Source organism: Bidens hawaiensis, unplaced genomic scaffold, assembly GCF_021521415.1.
Source record: "Bidens hawaiensis isolate Kalapana, Puna unplaced genomic scaffold, B.hawaiensis_p1.1 tig00011436_1, whole genome shotgun sequence".
NCBI lineage: Eukaryota > Viridiplantae > Streptophyta > Magnoliopsida > Asterales > Asteraceae > Bidens > Bidens hawaiensis.
In genome coordinates, this window is record NW_027491890.1 from 408418 (window position 1) to 430560 (window position 22143).

Here is a 22143-nt window from a genome sequence, read left to right on the forward strand (position 1 = left end):
TCAAATCTGTAGCGAACCCCTGAATTTGCACAACAAAATAAGGTAAACAAACATCATTGTGTAGAATTTATGCAAGGGAACAGAAACAAAACATACCTTCTATACATGGTTCTGTCCATCCAACGCTCCCTTAGTCCCCACCAATCCACAATTGATACTAATCCTAACAACAAACATTTTCATATACGTAGGATTAGTAAGGTTATCTGGGCAACTTTGCTATAAATGGTTAAAGAATTTAGGAGCTTACCATAAGGTTGATGATAAACCGCAAAGCAATATGATTTCCCAGTATGCACGTAATTTGATACCTCTGCATGCATTCTGTCTGTCCATGAAATGCGATTGAATAAGACAACATAGGTGCCATCCATTTCTTCTTCTTCTTCATCATCATCGTACCAAAGGTTCACACAACACTCCTCTAATACATTATCGTGGTTGTAGAGGTTGATGCTTACAACAATTTCGTCCCCGTCATCCAATAGATTGCCAGTCCGCCAAAGAGTTGACCAAACATAATTATACCGATCACCCTCTCTTTTACATGTTATGGAATCTATTAGAGGAGTGTATATCCATACCAAGGCCTTGGTCTTATTATTCACTTCAGCGTCCTCAATTATAGATCTTCCATTTTTTGAAGTAGACATGAAACACACATTCAGACCGCTTATTCTTGAACCGTTAGGATGTGAAGGGACTCTAAATGATATCGTTGACCCAATTTCTTTATACCTAAAACGTGGAAGTGTTTTCCCTGAAATGAAGGTACTGAATATACCAAACTCATACGATACCTATACAAACCATTTGTTAGTTTAGTTTTCTTTACATTAGCTGGTAAAAGAAAAACACAGACAATAAAGAGTAAGAGATTGAGTAAGAGAACCTTGATGGACTCATCTTCTGTATATGCATTTTCTAGTCCAAGATATCTTATAACTTTCTTGTCAACGTTTTTTATTGATTCAAACTTAAAACAGCCCTCTACCTCACACAGTTTTTCGCAACCATCAAAGGACATGTAGGTCAAGGGATTTGGCGATGGTTGCACTCTTTCCAAGGACATATTCTCATAGATAAATAGGGATGTTACAGATTTTGGGACATCCAGAACTGACTGAAGATATGAACAATGGTCAGCATTGAGTCTTTTAAGAGCTGGCAAAGTTTTAACACAACCTGGTAATGAAGTTATATGATTTCTGCTTATATCTAAGATTTTTAATGATAAGAAGTTACTCCAATCCTCTGGGAAAGAATTATCATACAGCTTGCATGCTGAGACGTTAATTTTAACCAAAAGAGAACATGAACCAAACATTGAACTTGTCCAGGTCCTCCAAGGAATATCTTTGGGCAATCATTCATTTTAAGTGATTCAAGGGATCTTGGTAAGCATGGAATACCGTTCAAACTTCTACAACCACTTACATCTAACAAGACCAGTCTTTGAAGGTTGCCTATGGATTCACACACCTGAGTCAAACTTAAGCATCCTTTAAGGAGCAAACTCTCCAAGCTAGGAAGCCCACCAAAATCCGGGGTTTTAATAAGCTTCACAGAATAACTCAGATTAAGGATTTTAAGGGATCCAACCACCTGTGACATGTCACATGAAAAACATCATCATCATCATTGTCGTACTCAGTATATCCCACCATAGCTTTGAGGAGGGTAAGATGTAGACAGCCTTACCTCTACCCCGTAGGAATAGAGAGGCTGCTTCCGGTGAGACCCCCGGCTCGATAGTAGTTTTGCATCAAGCCTTGGACATAAGGCACATAACACTCAACCATCCGGACACCGGCTGATTGGTGCATGTGCCTTTGTCTTTCGGCCATCAACGCCACCACATGATGCCTGATTAACCTTCCGCCATTTTTAACGTTGTTTTCACGAGATTAGTAAAATGATGTTAAAATTAGTGCAATTTCACTTTTGCCCACCCGAGGGTTCACATATATATACATTATATGCGCGCACCGCAAGCAGGGCGTGTCACATGAAAAACAAGATACATAAATAACTTTTATATCGATCCATGTGACAAAATAACATTCATAATTAGTAATCAACTGGGAAATTAGAAGATGAAACTAAAATTATGTATACCTTAAACCCATCCCAGACTTGTTTTAATTTGCTGTAACACAAGTCAAGAACTACCAACTTCTGCAAAGGTACATCACTTGGTATGGATTTTAACGGAAACCCATGCCAACGGAGCAATCGTAACTTTTTGGGCAACTTCTTGTAGCTACCAGAAAATGTTGCGTAGTCGAGTTGTAGTAGCATTAGATTCTTCATCTTTTCCATTGCTCCCACCTTGAAGTTTTCTTTATTAACACCACTAAAATCTTCAAAACTACGTTTTCTTCCATTGTCCATCTTTACAATTGAATTTGAATTAACTCTTTTAATCCTTTGCATATCAAGAGCAAGTCCCTCTATCCTCCTTGTACCCTAATTTAGAAATTTAAAACTGTAAGCATATACAATAAATTAAGTAGAGATATAAGAAATAGGGCATGCATTCCTTACTTCATTATCTTTTAATACATTAAAGGAATCTTGATAATGCCACAATCTACTTCGTTTCCCCGGATCCTTTGGTGATTCTTGGCGAACAACCTCTCGACCCATCTCCTTTATTAATTGATGCATCATCACTCTTCCATCTTCAATGTAGAGTAGACATCTATCCATTAGATTCTGGATCCCAATTATAGGGTGCAGATCACATTCGGCTAACAGTTTCACAATGAACTTTCTATCCTCACCCACAAAAAAACAAGCAATATGTAGGAAAAAATTTTGATCTTCTGTATCTTCTAGAGTCTCATAGCTCAGTTGTAGAAGTTTTTGAATCTTGGGATTAGGAATTGCTTTTAGTTTGCGCATTGCATCTTCCCACACATTGATGGCCTTTCCATTTAAAAAAGTACCCAATACTTTAAGAGCCAAAGGATTCCCTCCACAACGATCAACTACAAGTTCGGAATGGGCAACGTAGGGTTCAATAGGGTTTTCTCTACGAAAGGCATACAAACTAAAGAGCTTATTTGAGTCATCGTAACCTAATTTTTCAATAGTACGGACCTCTGGATGTATTTTGAAATCAGCTAACAACCATTTGTGCCTAGTTGTTATAATCACTTTACTTCCAGGATAAAATTGTTGCCGCCCTAGTAGTGCTGTAATTTGTTGGCTAGTTGAGACATCATCAAGGACGAGAAGTACTTTTTTACTGAATAAGGCGTTTGTAACTTTAATGGTTCCCTCGTCAATATTCCATATAACATCTTCCTTGTTACTCCTTAATATTGTGGAGAGGAGCTGAGTTTGTAAACGAAACAATCCGCCGGGCTGATCTGATTTCTCCTGTATATTTCCTAGAAAACAATCCCCATCATACACATGGTAATTTGAGTTATAGATGCATTTAGATATGGTTGTTTTTCCAATGCCCCCCATCCCGTAAATGAAAAGGATAGCTGCATCAGCCGATGGATCTTGTAACCATAATTCAATCTCAGCAACATTGTCATCTATTCCGACTAGTTTGTCATCAATGTACTGGAGCTTGTAGTTGAGTTTCTTTCTTATAACACTAACAATATTGCCTATGAATTTGGCCTCGTGTCTGCAAAGACCAAGTTCAACAATTAGGTGTCTTATTGAATTTGCTTTATGTATTAACAATACTCTCTCAGTTGTTTAATTAGATATACGCTCTCAACACTTGTTCCTTTCTGTAAGACTGCAAGACTGGACGCACTATTAGAAAACAAGTCATTTTCCCACAAAAATTTCCTACAAATTTCCTACGATAAGTAGTTCCAACATATTTCCAACAAAAAAAATAGTTTTTGTAGGAAAGTTGTAGGAAGTTTACAGCCACATGTTTTGTAGCAATTTTGTAAGAAAAGTTGTTGAAAAACGATTGAAAACGATTTTCAAGCATGTGTTTTTCCAACGTAACTTTTTGTTGAAAAATTGTTAGAAACTAGATTTTCCAACAAATTTCTTTTGAATTCAGTTGTAGAAAAACATATTTTTTCTAGTAGTGACGTAGTGGAATTTTGAACGGCGCCAAGCATATATGATGATGTGGCTCGCAACCATTCGCTAAACCCTGTTGCACCACCTCTAAATATGGCTCCATCTAATGTTCCCCACGGCTTCATCGACACTAAGTACGGTGAGGATTAAACCTTCACATATTTTCAACCATACGGTCTCATAATTCACTCATATTTCATTAAAAAGGTGGATCAACTACCCAATGATTTATTTTTCTTGTAGGTGAACAAGGTGGTGGTACAAAGTTGTTCGAGTGGGGGTAAAACTTTTAGTCAAGCACAGCAGGGTCGGCTCTGAGAAGACGGAAAATATTTTGGGCCTCAAGTAAAATGAGTATTTTGTTGGGTTTAAACAATTTAAATTTTAAATTGACATACTTGGTTACGATTTGGGTTGTGTAAAAACTTTTGTATAAAAATAGGCTTAAACATGTCAAATATGAGATGGTAATGATTTGGGTTGTATAAAAAAACTTTTGTATACAACTAAGATTAAACAAGTCTCATATGAGACTAGAACCTACAACCATTGGGTTAGGAGTCATACCCATTGCAACTACTTGTTAAGTAATTGAGTTGAAACATTAAGTACACATATTGTTTTTCATAAAAATACATATAGTTTTGAAAGAAAAAAAATCGGGCATAGCGGAGTGTTAGGTTGGGGGTCGTCAACCACCCAGTTCTCCCTATGAGCCATCACTAGAACAAGCGCGCGGAGGCTTATGACCGGTTGATAAAAGATTGTTTTATTGAAAGGCCTATGTATGACAATGTTATGTTCCGACGCCTTTTTTATATGAGTTGCCAACTATTGTATGATTTTTTTGTGACTTAGAGCACGAGTTTCCATATTTTCAACAAAGGAAAGACGCTAGACATTAGCTAGGATTTAGTCCTACTCAAAGGTGCAATTATGTAATTTGTCAACTAGCGTATGATGCTTTATAAGATTCATAGGACGAGTATTCGAAGATGTAAAAAAAACGTCCCAAGAAATTGCAAGTTTCGGATAAGGAATGGATATTAATTATCATTGTTATTATTATTAAGGGTTTGGATCATATACAAATAAAATTAACGTGCTAAACATGAGAATCAAGTATAGTAATTATATATATAAGTAGAGTAATTATCATAGAGTAATTATGTAATTACTCTATGATAATTACTCTACTTGTATATATAATTACTCTACTTGATTCTCACGTTTAGCACGCTAATTTTATTTGTACGTTAACCTTCCCCTATTATTAATTATCATTGTTATTACTCAAGATTGTAAAAGTCGTCAGTCGGACCCTATGCGACCAATTGGGAGATGGGTGTATTCGGAATACTCGGGGTGTACTTGGAGAGTACTCGGAAAAGGTAAATACAAAGAAAATTAATTTTTGAATATTGTATATATGTTAAATATCATAAGTATACTAATATTTATAACAAAATAAGTGAATATCAATATAAATAAGAGAAATACATTTTTAAATACTAAATTATTCTAAATATTCTAAAATTTGCTAATCATCACCTAAAAAAGGTGATATTATTTTTCATAATATTATAGAAATATAAAATATGTTTTATTTTTAGTCAAAATTGGCCTCAAGTTAACCGACTAGATGTGATTTTGGCTGAGATTAACCACATTTGATCGATTCTTAATAACTAGGCGGAGTTAAAGAAACTTTCCTCGACGTCATACCTTGCAGCGAGTACTCAGAGTACCAGCCTTGAAGACTTACTTTTACAACATTGTTATTACTAGTATCATTGTTATTATTTAGATATTTCTATTATGGTTTTAGGCATAATTTATCTTTATGCCAAGAGATATTTGAGGAGCGCATCGTTTAGTGACATCCAAAATATATATGGGTTCAGATATACATGGCTTTCCAAAATATATATGGGTTCAGATATACATGGTTTTCTCACGATGCTTGGTAGCATTGATTAAACACATCGTGATTCGATCAACTATCCAACTGTTTAGCGAGGTCAGTGTCATCGGATGATCATGATGACCCAGTCCTAATACATGAAGTCATCACTTCGTACGATCTTTGGATTTGCATGTTTTTTATGGTGCAAACAATGTTATTATTGTGATAGAGCAATCACCGGTATTCAATGACTTAATTGATGGAGTTGCACATGGATCTTTATTTTATGCAAATGATTTTGAAGAAAGAAAGATAAAGGAATATTGTATGTTTGCTTATATTTACATAATATGATCTTAGAGGATTCTGGGAAGTTATTTGTTATTAACATATAATAATGCACATTTAATACTAACAATTATACTCGTATATAATAAGTGTTTAAAGCAAGTCATGTTAGATTTAATTCTTATGAACCCGTCACAAAGTGTGAGCCACCCACTAGTATATTATTAGAGCATACAAGTTTATTAAACAATCACTCACGAGTATTTGAAGAGTATTATACTTTATAAATCAAAGGTGATTGTTTAATAAACACGACTTCTTGGATGATGTAAAGTTTTTTTTGGCATTATAACATGACTTCATATATTATGATGTAGTTTTTATTGATATATCTTTTTAGCTACATGGTTTAAGTTAAAAATATGTTTTATGTTGTCATTTTACTTTGTTTGTCTTTGTATGTTAATTTGTTTTAATAAAAACAGCAATGTAATACCTTCTAATTAATGTAAAATTATTTGTTGTTATAAATATTACACTATCAATTCATTATTATTATTATTATTATCATGATCGTTATATATGCTGATATACATTTTCCGCGCATATGATACACGGGTTACTAACCATTGAAAGGTTTTGACAATTTATATTACTGTTTGAGTCTTCGTCTCCAATTCTTCCAACGTTAAATAAATACATTTTTTTTAATATATGACAACATTTTGTTCTAAACATCATATTTATAAACATAAAAATGTATAATAATATCGATATGAATACTTTATTTTTAAAATAAATCAAACACCAAGATTTGGTTTGCAAATTATAGTTTATAATTAATAGTGTATAAATATATCAAAAACTTATTATAAAAGTCATAAATAAAAATTATTATATAATATAACTCAATTTATGTATTACATATAATATTTTTTTTTTACTTTTATTATATTTTGCATCCATGTATAACACGGGCTCTAACCTAGTATATATATACATGCTCTCATGATTTTCGATGGGAAGTTTGCTGCTATACAGTCATCAGTCAATCGCTTGATGTACAAATATCTTTTAAATCTTTTTTGGTTTGTAAGGTCTATTTGGCCTTCGTGCATCTTGACGTTTCTGCTTTGCTCTGATATGATACTTGGTTTACTTGAATTTTATATGTCTGTCATGTTGCTTGACTCATTGTTGATACATTATCATGCAAGAATAATATACCTATATTGTACTACTTATCGCATCTTTCGATAATCCTTATATGATATAGGTTGCAATTGTTATGGCATTGAAATCAATGTTTTGAAAGCCGACCGGACCGGCCGGTCCGACCGTGACCCGCTATGCATTCCGGTCCGGTTCATGCCATAAACCTGTTTTCAAAAAACCCGGCCGGGTTTGACGGGTTGCGGTCCGTCCGGAACCGGTGAACCGCCGGGTTAACCGGTAAAACCTAAATTTCGACCAAAATCGTTCATAATTAGCCTTAATTTCGACCAAAATAAGCCAATTTGTGGCAACTCCGGCCAATTTTCCGGCGATTGGTCGAAGCCGAACGCCAGCCTAATCAGAAGACTGCCGTGGGGAAGAGGCGGTGGTAAAGAAGGATGAAAGTTCTATGAAGACACTGATGAGAATAAGAAGAAGAAGAAGAAAGGACAATTGATTTTGCTTTTGTGTTTGTGTAGAGGCAGAGTAGCCGTGGTTTTTTTTAGGGTTGGAGAGAAAATAAGGTAGATGTGTATTATTGGAGGAAGAGATTGGAAATTGATTAAATACTTTAAAGTTTCTATACATATTTTCTATATTTTGTTTCGAAAATAATGCATATATCTATATTTATACTATATAATTAACAAAAATTTCTTATTGTCACATGACATCACCATATTAATTCTTACAAAATTTTCCCTCCTCTCTCTCATATTAAATACATTTATCTTTATTATTAATAATTTTGTATTTTAAATTTTCCTTCCTCTCTCTCGTATTAAATACATTTTTTTTTACTTTTTAATCATTCAAACTCTTAAAAGACAAATTAATTATTGAAGTATTCTCAGTGTTTATGTTAATTTAAACGACAAGTTCTTTAACGGGTTAAAGTATCAAACATGGTTCAAGTCAAAACAATTTATTATTAGAGTGGGTTTCGATCCACGGGTTGGTTTAAAAAAGTAGCCATTTACAACATTTTTTTAATTTGCTATTTAATCAACTCATCATTTATGTTAAGTTCATCATCTTAAAAATTCACAAAAATATTAACACTATACTACATGTTTTGGTTTTTCATGCAATAAAAACAACTTCTTACCTTTGGAATACAAATGTTAAACGTTAGCACAATATTAATCAGACGATAAATTAACTTTGTATATCCTTATATTCTTCATACGGTATCTATCAGACATAAAATGATACGTTACAAAAAAGTATTAGTTTCTTGACTTTTTAAATGACTTCAAAATATAAGGTTGTTAAGTCATAGGTTAGTTCTAAAAGCTGATGTTAAACTGATGTTGATTAAAATACTAACTAGAAAATTGGTCTATACAATGAAATTAAGCTACATGTGAAAATACAATATGACAGTCGTGCTATAGAAGCCGAAATCATATCCGAAAATAATATTGGAACTCACAATTTTATTTCTTATTTTTTTAAATCCTACACCTTTAGATAAAAGTACTAATTTTAAAGAATGAAAATTTCACTTAATTTTTGTTTGGAATGAAGATTAACAAAAGCGAAGGTCAATCATTGTAGATTTTTGGTTTGTTTTTTAGACAATTTGTTTTAACTCATGACTAGTTATTTGTTGCATTATCTAGAGTTAAAATCAGAAACAATGTGAAACTACTAAGTTTTGAAAAAACAAAAAATTACAAATAAAACTACACGTATTGTGTATCAAGAAATATTTAGAGATTTATAAATTTTCTATTTTCATATTGTATAGTGTGTAATTTATTATACCATATAATATATCTTTATATCTGTTGAATATATTTTTTTGTATGTCACATTATGTTATTGTTTAACTAAATTTATTTATTCTAACCCATGTGCTACACGTGTAGCTAACCTAGTTATCTATATTGTGTTGTTTTTTTTTAAATTTATTTATTTTATATATTAAACTTAAACGTATTATTATTGTTTACATACATATATATTTAAATTTTCACTATATATGGTATATGTATATTTATTTATATTATTAACGACGTTATCCGGGTCAACACCGGTCCGCCCTTCCGGGTTGGTCCGACCTTTGACCCGGTAAGACGTCCGGGTCGACGTCCGAGCCAGGTCTGAAAACATTGATTGAAATTACGTTATATATTTAGATTTTTTGTAATCAGCTTTTGTTATGCCAGAGCATGTTGTTGTGGCATCGACAACATGCACTCTTTCCGTGACTAAGAGATTAGTTCACGACGTCTCTTAAGTACATGTGTGGTACATATAGCTATTTAGAGGCGTATGGAGCGATCCTAGTTCAATTTCAATTTTAGGAAATGATTGTTGGTAGAGATGTTCAACGAAACCGGTTCCTGGAACCGAGCCGGTGGACCCGAACCGGACCCGAACCGGTTCCTACCCGTTTTTTGTAGGAACCGGACCCTATCTGATTCAACCCGATGATCCGTGACCGGTTCTTGCATTTCTGAGTGGGGGCGGGTAGGAACCGGAACCAAACCGGAACCGGTTCTTGAACCGAACCATCCGGAACCGGTTCCTAACCGGTTCTAGCCGTTGGATCGAATATAGCCGTTGGAAATCGTTTTTTTGGCAGTTTTTTGACCGTTGAGGTCAAAAATAGCCGTTTTTTGGCTCCCCCAAGCACCCCACTACTAGTATAAATAGGTATTTTGTGTCATGGGTTCATCACAACACTCAAAACGCAAACCCGAACGCAAAAAAATACAAAAAAACGCTATTACAACGTTTTGAGTTCTCTAATATCTTGTTTTCTCTTCTTCTATATTCATATTTGTTGTTATGGCTGCCTCACAATCATCAGTTGATCAAGGTTCTAACGCCGAACCAAGTTTCGTTCGTATTGTACCTCATAATCGTAATCAAGAGATTTGGTGCAATTGGGATTTGGTTGAATTGAGTGACCATTCATTGAAGGCTCGGTGCAAGTTTTGTGGGATTTATTTAAACCCACTTTCGAATTCAAATTTGAAGAAACACATCGAAAAACTTTATTGCAAGGCGTTGAAAAAGAACGTCGATTCGCAACAAACGCAAATGGATAGTGAAGGCGGAATATTTACATACCAAATTGATCGAGTTCAAGATCGTATGGCGAAGTTTGTGATTCAAGAAGCTTTGCCGTTTAGCCACTTCGACAACCCTCGCTTAACCGCCATGATTCGAGATACGCTTCAGCCACAATACACTCACGTAAGTCGTCATACTCTTAAACGTTATTGTTTAAACTTGTGGAAGAAGGCCAAAGAGGTACTAATTGCATATTTTAAAAATATAAATACGGGAATAAACTTAACTAGTGATGTTTGGTCGGCTCCACATGGTCTACCCGAATCTTATCTTTGTGTCACCGCTCATTGGGTAGACCCGTCATCGTGGGAAATGATGAAACACACCATTGCTTTCGAACTCTTTGAGTATCCACATACGGGAGATAATTTGTTTGAAATTTTAGATTATGTTATAAAAACTTATAAACTAGAAAATAAAATATTTTCAATGGCATTTGATAACGCGTCGAATAATACATCGGCGGTTGATAAATTAAAATTAAAATATACGCCGATTTGCAATGGTGTATTTTTTCACTCAAGGTGTGTTGCACATATCATTAATTTAATCGTGCAAGACGGACTTGCTTCGGATGAGGTTACATCGGTTATAAACGATTTTAGACTAATGATACATGAAGTTTTTAAGAAAAGTAAAAAAAGACAAATGGAATATAGAAAATTTTGTAAAGATACGGGAAGAAAAGCTTTGGGAGCTAATTGGGATGTACCTCATCGATGGAATTCCACTTGCATAATGTTTCAAAGTGCTTTGAAACAAAGAGAAACTTTACAAATGTTTCATTCTAGTCTTGCCGAGAATGATTTGGCAATCCCCTTTTCAAATGAGAAATGGGAAATTATCAATGACTTATCGACTTTTCTTGAAGTTTTTAAAACATCAACTACGAAACTATCGGGAACGTATTATCCGACAAGTCCCTTGGTTCTTTCGGAGTTATTTTTAATCGTTAACAATCTTAAAGAATTTGAAAATAAAAGTCCAATGTTTTCAAACATCATATTACCGATGAAGTTTAACTTAAAAAAATACTCTCTTGAATTGCCACCGGTTTTTACTTGCGCCGCCGCTTTAAACCCAATGTTAAATGTTACGGGGTTGAATGTGTGATAGACGAAATTTTTTCAGCCTTAGATATGCATGAAGTTGATCCAAACTTTTCAACAGAGGCAAAAAATGATTTTAACTTGAATTTTAAATTTATGTATGACTTTTATTTAAATAAATATGGGTCAAACATACACATGCCTATGTCGGGGGGGTCTTCATCAAGTTCAAGTGCTACTAGAGTACGAGATCCCATGATTAGCCTTATGAACACCGTTCGCAACGTAACTGCTAAAAAACAAAGGGGTAACACCCCTTCAAGCGAACTAGGAAGGTATAGAGCAAATGATTACTCTACCGGTTTATCCGAAGAGAAATATGGCACTTTTGATGTTTTGGCTTGGTAGAAGGTAAAGGAAACCGAGTTTCCGATTCTTGCCACCATGGCCCGTGATTTACTAACCATCCAAGCTTCTACGGTAGCTTCGGAATCCACTTTTTCTCTTAGTGGCAGGGTAATATCGGTGAGAAGAACAAGACTAAATTCGGAGTCGGTGGAGATGTGCATTTGCTTAAAGGATCACTTGGACTCAATCGATCGTATTCAACACGTAACCACTCTCGAAGATGAAACACCACTTGATGTTCGAGTGCACGACGAACAAGAAGGCATTTCTACAAGTAATTCCGAGGAAGAAGTCGCAACTTTCAGTGGCAACCTTCAGTAGTTGTCTTCAGTGGCAAACATCTTCAGTAGTTGTCTTTTCTTCATCAGTTAATTGTTTATTTTTATGTTAATTGTTTTTTTTATTTTTCATGTTATACAAATACGAATCGTAGTTTAGAATCAAAATCGCAAACGAAAAACGAAAAAAAAAAAATTTACACTGTAACCTGTTGGAACCGGTTACGGTACAGGAACCGGGTTAGGAACCGGTAAGAACCGGTTAGATATGTTAGGGGTCCGAGGGTGGGAGAACCGGTTCGGTTCCCTAACCGGTTCGAGCCTGGAACCGGTTTAAAAGGGGGTTTTGAATATAGGAACCGGTTAAGAACCGGTTCCGGTTCCTAGTCCCAAACCGTTTTGAACATGCCTAATTGTTGGTGTGCCAAGTCACGTCATTTCGTTTGATTGATATACATGAGTATCCAGGGCCGGTTTTGGGCCTGTGCAGGCTGTGCAGCCACACAGGGCCCAAAGCCAGAAAGGGCCTATAATTATTTTAATCAGTAGCAGCCCAGCCAGCCATGAGGTCCAACAGTCCAGCATCTAACCAACATTGGTTTAGGCCCAAACAAATATAAAATTGTAGGCCCAAACAAATAAGAGTATATGACAATGAACGAACATATATCAACTATTTTAGGGTTCGATTAAATGCATCACTGACTCTTTTTTGTTTATCCTCTCTATTTTTTTATTTTTCATAAATCAACATTATGTTATCGTTAAACAAACCCCGTAATACGGGGGATAAAAACTTGTTTATATATATATATATATATATATATATATATACTCTTTATTTAATAATTTAACTTGGAATTGTTTCAATTCAGTTGCAAAAAAAAGTTCAGTTTAAAGTAAATATGTATATTATTTTATATAGTTAAAGTAAATATGTATATTATTTGATATTAAAACTAGAGCGTTTTCTCATACTTATGATCGGTATTGTTTTCAAATTGTCTTGAAATTTATAATTATTTGATTAGGTTTATCCTTCCACCAAAAAAATTTAAATTGAAATGTTGATAAAGATAAACAGGTCACAACTGCAAATCCATAATGAGAAAATATTGATCCTTTTATATATAACACAAACCAAACTACATCTGGATAATGGGTAAGCGAGCAACAAGTTGCGCCGCTATCCAAGTATTTGATAGTATTTGAGATTTTAACTTCACAATTTTGTATGTTCTATATATGTGTGTGAATTTATACTAGGGCCCATTTTTTTTTCTCGCACGAGGCCTATGAAAACACATGCATTCTCAGGGACGGCCCTGGGAGTAGCTACCTGTATATCATCATGTGTTATCAGCTAGCTCAGTTTGCTCATGAGTAGTACACTCTTATTATATGATTTAATTGTTTCAAGTCTTTGCTATGTTTAGTTCGTCGTCTTGATATCTTGATTGTCGTCTTGTTATACTACAACATGGATATGTTCGTATCTTGCGATGTCATGCTATTGTTAAATCATGGACATGCTATCTATTTACTTGGTTAAATGGTTATGTGGTTATCTAGTTTCATTATTACACCATTACTTTGAAGACGAAGTTATTGATTAGAATTTGTAGTGTATATTTAATAGTTTGTAATATGTTAGTTTTTTATTACTATAAATGTGACACGTCAGCCTATTATGGGTTGGGGCATTAAACCTGACCCAATCAGACTCATGTTCATTTGAGAGACTTAATAAGAGGAAAAACACATACCCGTTAGCAGTTAACACCATTCCTGTCAAGCTTCCAGCTTTGTTAAGTGCATCCCTCCACGCCTTCACCTTTTCCTCCCATTCAATCTTCTTCTGGTGATCTGTTTCTGCGTCAATTATCTTATCATACCCACCAAATGCTTCTTTAAAGCTTCCGGTTTGATTCCGGACATCAGATGGATCTACGTGGTAGAACACGGGAACAACTTCATGTTTAGAGGACACCCTCTCCTGTTCTTGAATGATGGTTAAGACCTCGTCCAAACACCACTTGGAAGATGCATAGTTTCTTGAGAAGACGATGATCGAAATTGCAGACTCCTGTATAGCCTTTTTGAGCTCTGAGCCTAGCATCGTCATCTGATGTCCGGTCCATGGCATCGTCATCCCTGAAAGTGCGGAGTCCTGCTTGCGTAAGGGCTGCATAGAGGTGATCGGTAAAAGTGGTACGGGTGTCCTCACCTCGAAAACTTAAAAATACATCATAACTGAAACCAGTAGCCATGGATGAAGAGGCTGATATCTCTTGATATAAGAGTACCATAGCTATTAGGCAATATTATTGGTACTTAAGGGGAATGAATAGCTGGTCTTATATATAGAAAGCCTATGCTCAGATGACAGACGGTTGAATATACGTAGGGGATGATTAACTTCCTATATATATTTAGATCCTACGAATATTCCAACAAAAGTTTTAACTTTGTGCTAATTACCTAAATAGACAATTTGACCCAATTTTTTTTAAAATAAACGTGTCTAATTTATCCTATATGTCTCTGATCATCAAGTTTTTTACCAATAAACAAATGACACATCAGCGAAGCCTGCTAAGCTTAGCCGTCACTTTATGGACACGAAATTATGTGAAAAGTAAATGGATCCACCTTTAGCCAATAAAAATTTGACACATGTCAAAGGCGGCTAAACTTTGCATACATCTCTAGTTATTTAGCCGGCATCCTTGACTCTTAGCCGGCTTTGGGATATGTGTCTATTCACTTAGCCGGCTTCATAACTTCCTTCTTAGTCGGCTCCAATTCGACTTGTAGGTTAAAGCTTCACTTAGCCGTCTTTTTTTTTTCTTTTAGCCGCCAGAATTTAAAAAAATATTTACCAAACTTACCAACCGTATTAAAATCTTAGCGGCTTCTATCTTTTATTCACTTAGCCGTCTTCTTAGCCAGTGTAACTTTAGCCCATGAAATTAAATACTTTTACCTACTCAATTAAATATTTAGCCAGTTTCTATTTTTTTCTCTTAGCCGTCAATTTTTTTCCTCTTAGCCGGCTAAGAGAGAAAATCAAGACAGCTAAGAGTGAAACAAAATGTGAGCCAACTAAATATTTAATTTGGTAGTTAAAGTATTTAATATGTCGGCTAAATCATGATGACTAAGAGAGAAAAATAAGAAACCCAGCTAATTAGTTAATTGGTTTGGTGAATATTTTAAATTTTGGTGGCTAAAATTAGACGCCTAAATGAAAAAATAAATAAAAATTGGCTTAGTGAAACTTTAGCCTACCAGCAGAGTTGAAGCCGGCTAAGAAAGAACAAGGATGTCGGCTAAATAACCAGAGATGTAAGCTAAGTTTAGTCGTCTTTGACACGTTGTAAGGCCCCGTTACCGGTAGCCCTACTTTCGTGTTGGATTTACTCACAAACGCAGTTCTAAATATCAGAGTTAATTAAAACATTCGCGGAATATAAAAACTTTCATAAAACATTTCATAACAAAACACCTCTTGTCTTAAAACAACATCTTGTCTTTCAAAATAAACAAAACATTAAACTTAAACGTCTTGAGTCTTCCGATGCCAGTCTCTTATTCAACGCCACGTGTCCCCTCAAGCGAGCTGCCTCATCCTACTCACCTGCGTGCATACTAAAAGTCAGCTACGCTGAGTGAGTTCTAGTTAATCATACATTATACAATACACATAAACTTATATTCTTTCAATCATACTTTCATACTTTCATACTTTCTTTTGTACTAACTTGCTTTCATATCTTACGTTATAAAGAGCATTACACCCTACATTCCTCGAGTATTATTAGGGCTCGGTACCCTCCTTCCTCGAGTATTATTAGGGCTCGGTACCCTCTTTCCTCGAGTATTATTAGGGCTCGGTACCCTCTTTCCTCGAATATTAGTAGGGTTCAGTTCCCTAGTTCTCGAATATTAGTAGGGTTCGATTCCCTCTTCGTTACCATACAACCATACATCATACCTCGAGTATTATTAGGGCTCGGTACCCTTTTCGTAACCATACAACCATACAACCATCCTTTCCTTCTTTTAGTAACTTTATCACGTTCATACACATAAGCATACATATCATACTTACCTTATACATAGCGTTACAACCTGACGGTACGTGCAATATCCGAAGATCGTTCACGTACCATCAAGCCATCATTCATACATATCATATTATTCACATAAGGCATACACTTATCTCTTAGGATAAGCGTATTAACAAACATATTGAGTATGCACACAGACCCGAAAACATAACACATAAATGGGGCTAGAAACTCACCTGGATCCTGTTACGCTCTCCGTTAATCGTTATTTCCTTCTTGAGCTGTGCACGGCTAACTGTATAATATTTACATGTATCAATTAACTATCACTACTCATATCATCTTTCTACTCTTAGCTACTACCCACAACGAACGGGGGTTCGGGGGCAGCGGCCCTGGCAGCGGGGTCTAGGGGCGGCAGCCCCTAGCAGGGTCCAAGGGGCAGAGCCCCTGGCTGGGGTCGAGCTGCCAGGTCAGCTTGGAAAAATTTTATTTCCATTAACTGTCGTAACACATTTTTCATTATAATTTCGAATCATTAATTAATTTGCTAACTCAAAAGTTCAAGGGATGAATTGTAATTAATTCATTCTTTTTCTACGTCCAGGGACTGTTCTGTCATTTTATTAAACTTCCTAGTTCGTTATTCAGTCTTTAACGAATTGACGTATCTTAGCGAACTGGTCATTTGTAACGAACTGAACCCTCTAACGAACTGGACCTCTGACGAATCCGTCCTTGTACGAACCAGTCCACATAGCGAATCAGTTCAAGTAACGAATTGGACCTTCTAATTCGTTATCTCCTTTAACGAATGGCTATAACGAAATGGGGGGGGTTAATTCGTTATCTTTTCCTTAACGGATCAGGACACGAACTAAGGCTAGTTCGTTATCTTTCCTCAGCGAATCTACTTAACGAATCACCCTTAATTCGCTAAATTCCCGTTAGCGAACTAGGGTTAGGTCAGGGAATGTCAGAACATTCCCTGACATACCCTTAACCTCGTATTACTTTTCCGGCGGCGCCTTTCCAGCGCCGTCATTGCCGGAAAGCCGCCGGAAAAACGCAAAGTCACCGGAAAAACGATTCTTAACTCGTTTTTTGCCCCGTTCGATCCAGATCTGAGCTAGGGTGATCCCTAAGCTCATCATAGGTTGGGTTTATACCCGATTCCACCCGGATCTCGTGATTTAAACGGTTTAACGGTGTCGGCTCGTCGTTTCGCAACTTTATCTAACGGGTTAAGCTCATACAATATTAAACTATCGTTACCTCGGGTCGGTGCTCGGTTTCCTTCTTGATTTCGGCTAGAGATAAGGAAGAATTAGAGAGAAATCTTAAGTGTGTGTTTTGGGTGGTGTATGGAATATGTGTGAATGAGGATTAAATGGATATTAAGGGTTTATATATTTATGGATCATGGGCTTAAGCCCATGGTCTTTCCTTCTTTATTTCCTAACCCAAGTCCATAACCCATATTCATTTACCCAGCACTGGCCCAACTCGTATTCTATTTATCTAAACCGATAACGACCCACTATGAAATAACGAAATTTATTTTTATTATAATAACCGAAAGTAGGATGTTACACACGTGTCGAATTTTTATACGATAAAGGTGGATCCCGTTTACTTTTCACAAAATTATGTGTCCATAAAGTGGCGGCTAAGCTTAGCCGGCTTCGCTGACGTGTCACTTGTTTATTAGTAAAAAAACTCAATAATAAAAGAGATGTTGGCTATTAGAAAAATATTGGGTCAAACTTATCTATTTTGGTAATTTACCCAACTTTTTGTATAGAGTAAAATGACAAAATCGTTCTTGAGGTTTGGTCATTTTTTACGACTTTCGTCCGTATGGTTTATTTTTTTTTACCAGTGGACCATCTAGGTTTCTCATCAAAGGGCTTCGTCGTGACCTCCTCTCTCTTCTTTACCCTACAACGAGCAAATCATCGTTGGCCAACCCCTAACAACACCGTCGTGTTCGTTTCTCTAGCACCACTGTCGCCAAGTTTCATTTGCTAAAATTTAAGAATCGATTTGTTGCTCAATTCATGTTTGGGTCGCGATTCACTGTTTAGGGTATCTCTATTGGGTTTCGTTTTCTTGCTTGATCTGAGTTTGAATTTGTGGTGGGTGCCGGAGTGTGGTGGTGGTGTGGCCTGATTTTTTGGGTGGCCAGAGTGGTGGTGGTGTGGATGTGTGGTGACTGGTTTGGGTAGGCGATGATATTATGAAGATGATGTGGGGTTGGGTATAATTATTTGAAATAACTAACAAAATATTAAACAAATTGGAAATTACATATTTATCCTTTACTTAATGATAAAAGTAAACAGAGTTAACAATTTAGACGTAACTGACAAGAAGTACGGAACTTTGATGGTGAATTTGCACAAAAATAAATATTTTAATGAAAATCACATAATTAAACAAATCTCAATGATCACTTTGACACTTTACTCTCTACTGTTTTGTATATTTAGATTTTTATACATTTGAACTTTCCTTGGAAACTTCTAAACCCCTTTGTTTCCTACAAACTATTTCAACTTCAATAAAAGGCTGCAACTCTGCAAGGAAATAAAGTCTCACCGTATGAAAGTGTGACCGGCATTGACTGAAAAGTCAACAAATAAAAGTACAAGCATTGACCGAAAAGTCGATATAATAAGTAAACAAGAATTGACCGAAATGTCAGGAAACCCTTTTAAATCACTTTAGACTTAATATCAAAATGGGCCATGTGTTTTAAATAATACTTAATTCGTTCCATTATAACTTATAAATGTCTATATTTTCTTTTTTATTTGTCTCATTATAAGTGTTCATTTTCAAAATTTATTAGCTAGTTTTCAAGTTTACCCTTAAACACACGCAATTAACATTAACAAATAATATTAATGGACCCACTTTTTAAGTGCATTATTGTCATTTTATAAGAAAAAAAAATAAGGGAGAATTCTGAAATTAGTCTTTTTTTAAGAGAGATATTTTGAAAATAGTCCAAAAAGTTTTGAATTCCCAAAATAGTCCTCTGAAATCTATCTCTCACGTGAGATTGGGATTCGTGACGTGAGTTTTGGTTGACGAATCACAAAAGGACACGTGTAAAGTTGAAGATAAACTTTAAGCGAAATCTGTCTCGGCCGATAGTTTTGTAGTCAAAATAGTCTTCTGGAAAACCATAGGTTTGGAATGAAAGTTATCCGTCACGTGAGGTTTCAAAAAAGATTATTTTCGCGTTTTTTTTTAAATGCATCTCCTCGGATGCATTTCAAATGAATTTCGTCTATTTTTGCATAAAAAGACGTGTTGTCATAAAAGATAGATTTTGTTACAAAGTATTTTAATTCGATGGTTTTTTGATAAAACTTATCTATTTTTGCATAAAAATAATAGATATTAGAAAAAGTAAATTTATCCACCCACCGCCATCATAACCACCACCACCCACCGCCATCATCATCCACCACCACCCACCGCCATCATCAACCACCACCACCCACCGCCATCATCCACCGCCATCACCACCACCCACCGCCATCATCAACCACCACCGCCCACCGCCATCATCAACCACCAACACCCACCGCCATCATCCACCACCACCCACCACATTCTTAACACTTGCCATATTTTTAAAATTTTTATAAAAATCATCTAAGGAAATTAAATTCGTTGGGAAATTATCGTTTTTTAAAATTTTTTTGAAAATCATCTAACAAAACTATGTTAACTGAAAAAGTATTGTTTTTTTTCCATCTTTTTTGAAATTTCACGTAGTAGAAGAAATTAATTTGAAATACGTATGAGGAGATGAATTTCAAAAAAACGCGGATAACGATGACTTTGAAACCTCACGTGACGGACAAGTTCATTCCAAAACATTGGTTTTTCATAAAACTATTTTGACTTGAAAACTATCGACCAAGTCAAATTTCTCTGAAACTTTGTCTTTGAATTGACACGTATCAGTGTGTGATAGGACAACCAAAACTCACGTCACGAATCCCAATCTCTCGTAGGAGATAGATTTCGGAGGACTCTTTTGGGAATTCAAAACTTTTTGGACTATTTTCAAAATTTCTCTCTTAAAAATGACTATTTTCAGAATTCTCAACCTTAAACTTTGTGTTTTTCAAACCTAAACATTTATAACGGGACGGAGGGAGTACTAAGTTAGATCATGATATATAGAAAAAGGTTCAAATAAAAATAAAGAGTTTTATAAGAATGGTAAGAACCAATAGATTTTTGGCATGTGACATTACAACCTATGATGAAAGAATAATTTTAGGAAACTATGTCGGTTATAATGGTGAACGAGTAATTCTAGAAACTATGACGGTTTTTGATAATTTTAAATCTCAACTATTGATTGATATAATTCAATAGTTATGATTTATTATTAGTCTTCCTAAAAAACTACTTGTTTTTATGATAACTCTTCCCTATATATATATATATATATATATATGTAGTTAACATACAAATAGAAAAAACATGTGAAGCATGTGAACTAAAATAAAATTGGAGGCCGTGATATTTTTATAAATAAGTAAAAATCATGTTTGTATTGCAATTTAATTACACTATATAATTTACAAATAAAGTAATTTTATTACTCTATTTGTAAACTTACAAATAGAGTAATAAAATTACTTTATTTGTAAATTATATAGTGTAATTATTTCAACTAGAGTAATTATTTTGTTAGTAGATTAATTATTGAATCTGCTTCTTCTTCTTCTTTCTCAAATAGCTTACTTTAAAAGCACCTTTGTAACTACAAATTGATTGACAAATCGCACAATTTCTTGTTTTACGTTGTAACAAGCTTCAAATCGGCGAATTTGTAAACATATAGAATTTGTAAACATATGTATTCTCTAATACTATCACAATAATCCGGTCTCGCCGGAGACGTACGGATTTCTTTCGATCGGAACGATATATCGGCTCTAGTGGTCGTCCGCCGCCGACTAGAGCAAGTATGTTGCAGCGGAAAACGACGGCGATGCCACTATCAGAGTTAAAGTCTCGCCGAAATTTTTTGTTGTTGTTGTAGATATGGAACATCGCTTAGTGCTAATGGCGAAGCAGTAGAGCCTTGGTTTAAGGAGAGGTGGAGAAGGTTGGCGGTAGAGTGATCGAAGTTCGGTGGTGGATGATGAAGAAGATGGAGATGTGTTGGTGATTAGTGTTATTGGAGAATAATGGGAGATTATTAGGTCGTATGTTTAGCATAGAATATTTATTTGAATTTGATATTTATCTTATATATATGTGTCTGTGTGTGTGTGTGTGTTTAAGTTCAAGAAAGAAATCAAATTATTGCAAGAAATTAAAGAAATGAATATGAGCCGCTAGTTTTATTTTAGGTTTTAAATATTTATAAATAAATAAATAAGATGTAAATGCAACAATAAATATACACTCTCTCTCTCTCTCTCCAATTAAAACAACTAATATAACCATAATAAATCTTGCTCTAATTAATATATCTAACTAATTTAACTATAATAATTAAAAAGATAAAAACACTACTTTAGTTTTATTTTTTATTTACACATTCTTCATTTTATTCAACGTAAATACAAGTTGTTCATATAATACTATTCTTTATATTAAAAAAATAATTTCCACTCAATTTATTAGCATGTTTTTTAACACTAAATATCAAGACATAATATATACTTTTTTTTCAATTGGTATGCCTATAAAAATTATTGTCATAAATAATAATAAAAAATATCATACAA

The 22143-nt window shown here is 34.9% G+C and overlaps 1 pseudogene across 1 annotated transcript; it reads right to left on the reverse strand.

Moving 5' to 3' along the window:
• LOC143537935 (disease resistance protein RPV1-like) lies at nt 1-14572 on the reverse strand (annotated as a pseudogene). Its single transcript, XR_013136166.1, has 7 exons — nt 14066-14572; nt 2548-3649; nt 2119-2469; nt 893-1605; nt 251-800; nt 97-163; nt 1-19 (listed from the first exon to the last, which is right to left on the reverse strand). The product of XR_013136166.1 is annotated as a disease resistance protein RPV1-like (transcript).
• Nucleotides 14573-22143: the final 7571 nt, after the last annotated feature.